Source organism: Natator depressus, chromosome 28 (genome assembly GCF_965152275.1).
Source record: "Natator depressus isolate rNatDep1 chromosome 28, rNatDep2.hap1, whole genome shotgun sequence".
In the NCBI taxonomy this organism is placed as follows: domain Eukaryota; kingdom Metazoa; phylum Chordata; order Testudines; family Cheloniidae; genus Natator; species Natator depressus.
In genome coordinates this window covers 8,381,348-8,383,847 of record NC_134261.1, presented here as the reverse complement: position 1 = coordinate 8,383,847, position 2,500 = coordinate 8,381,348, and the positions used below count along the sequence as shown (strand labels likewise).

Genomic DNA, 2,500 nt, shown 5'->3' with positions numbered 1-2,500 from the left:
AACCCGCTGAATGTATGGGGTTGACCTGCTGGCCGCTTTCCTTCCCGGCCACCAGGTCAACCCGCTGAATGTATGGGGTTGACCTGCTGGCCGCTTTCCTTCCCGGCCACCAGGTCAACCCGCTGAATGTATGGGGTTGACCTGCTGGCCGCTTTCCTTCCCGGCCACCAGGTCAACCCGCTGAATGTATGGGGTTGACCTGCTGGCCGCTTTCCTTCCCGGCCACCAGGTCAACCCGCTGAATGTATGGGGTTGACCTGCTGGCCGCTTTCCTTCCCGGCCACCAGGTCAACCCGCTGAAAGTATGGGGTTGACCTGCTGGCCGCTTTCCTTCCCGTCCACCAGGTCAACCCGCTGAATGTATGGGGTTGACCTGCTGGCCGCTCTGCTTCCCGGCCACCAGGTCAACCCCCTGCCGGTATGGGGTTGACCTGCTGGCCGCAGAGGGGCAGGCTCCGGGTTGACCTGGTGGCCGGCAGGGACTTCAGCCCCAGGGCCCCTGGCAGGGCGACCCTGCCCTTGTTCCCCAGAAAAGGAGAGAGCTGGCTCGCAGCGGGAAAAGCTGCCTACGGCACCTGGGATTCCCAGGCGGTCACCCATCCAAGTACTAGCCAGGCCCGGGACGGTTTACCTTCCGAGATCGGACGGGATCGGGGGCCTTCCGTCCGGTATGGCCGTAGGCACTCGGCTCCGGTCCGCCTCGTCCCCTTTCCCTTACTGACTCCCCTGCCTCGGGTGGGCCCGATCCTTTTTTCCGTTTTTTTTTTTCCGCTCCGGAGGCTTCGTGAGCCCCCCCCCAACACCCCTTTGGGGGTCGGTGAAATTTTTTTTTTCAGACTTCCAGGGGCCCGATCCTGGCCGCGGGCACCCGGCTCCGGGCACCCGGCTCCGGGCCGCCTCGTCCCCTTTCCCTTACTGACTCCGCTGCCTCGGGTGGGCCCGATCCTTTTTTCCGTTTTTTTTTTTCCGCTCCGGAGGCTTCGTGAGCCCCCCCCAACACCACTTTGGGGGTCGGTGAAAAAATTTTTTTCAGACTTCCAGGGGCCCGATCCTGGCCGCGGGCACCCGGCTCCGGGCACCCGGCTCCGGGCCGCCTCGTCCCCTTTCCCTTACTGACTCCCCTGCCTCGGGTGGGCCCGATCCTTTTTTCCGTTTTTTTTTTTTTTCGCTCCGGAGGCTTTATGAGCCCCCCCCAATACCACTTTGGGGGTCGGTGAAAAAAATTTTTCAGACTTCCAGGGGCCCGATCCTGGCCGCCGGCACCCGGCTCCGGGCACCCGGCTCCGGGCCGCCTCGTCCCCTTTCCCTTACTGACTCCCCTGCCTCGGGTGGGCCCGATCCTTTTTTCCGTTTTTTTTTTTTTCGCTCCGGAGGCTTTATGAGGCCCCCCCTAACCGTTTTTGGGGTCGGTGAAAATTTTTAGTCAGACTTCCAGGGGCCCGATCCTGGCCGCGGCTTCGCAGGCTGGCCTGGGGGGGGGGGCATCTCTAGCTCCGGCCGCGGACGGCGAGACGCTCGGCCACCAGGTCAGCCCGGAGGAAAAGGCTGAAAAAAATGTCTAAGTCCCCCCGGGACACCAGGTCAACCCGGAGGAAAAGGCTGAAAAAAATGTCTAAGTCCCCCCGGGACACCAGGTCAACCCGGAGGAAAAGGCTGAAAAAAAGTCTAAGTCCCCCCGGGACACCAGGTCAACCCGGAGGAAAAGGCTGAAAAAAATGTCTAAGTCCCCCCGGGACACCAGGTCAACCCGGAGGAAAAGGCTGAAAAAAAGTCTAAGTCCCCCCGGGACACCAGGTCAACCCGGAGGAAAAGGCTGAAAAAAAGTCTAAGTCCCCCCGGGACACCAGGTCAACCCGGAGGAAAAGGCTGAAAAAAAGTCTAAGTCCCCCCGGGACACCAGGTCAACCCGGAGGAAAAGGCTGAAAAAAAGTCTAAGTCCCCCCGGGACACCAGGTCAACCCGGAGGAAAAGGCTGAAAAAAATGTCTAAGTCCCCCCGGGACACCAGGTCAACCCGGAGGAAAAGGCTGAAAAAAAGTCTAAGTCCCCCCGGGACACCAGGTCAACCCGGAGGAAAAGGCTGAAAAAAAGTCTAAGTCCCCCCGGGACACCAGGTCAACCCGGAGGAAAAGGCTGAAAAAATGTCTAAGTCCCCCCGGGACACCAGGTCAACCCGGAGGAAAAGGCTGAAAAAAATGTCTAAGTCCCCCCGGGACACCAGGTCAACCCCGAGGAAAAGGCTGAAAAAATGTCTAAGTCCCTGCTCGGCCATCAGGTCAACCCCATTCAAAGTGACGGGTTGACCTGATGGCCGGCAGTCTCACGGAAGTCCGGATGGGGTCGCCAAAAGTGCCCTCGGCCGACCGAGAGAACCAGGAGGTCGGATAGGATTTCAGATTGGTCCCCCTAAATTGGCGGTTGGATTTTTCGACTAGTTCATTTTGACGGGTGCGAGGAGATTTCTGAGAACAGGTTTTTCGGAACCTGTGAGAACCAGAGAT

The 2,500-nt window shown here is 59.7% G+C and overlaps 1 non-coding gene across 1 annotated transcript; it reads right to left on the bottom strand.

The window, feature by feature from the left end:
- Positions 1-563: 563 nt before the first annotated feature.
- LOC141980017 (5S ribosomal RNA) lies at positions 564-682 on the bottom strand. Its single transcript, XR_012637395.1, has one exon. It is a non-coding gene; the product is annotated as a 5S ribosomal RNA (ribosomal RNA).
- Between the last annotated feature and the right edge of the window lie 1,818 nt (positions 683-2,500).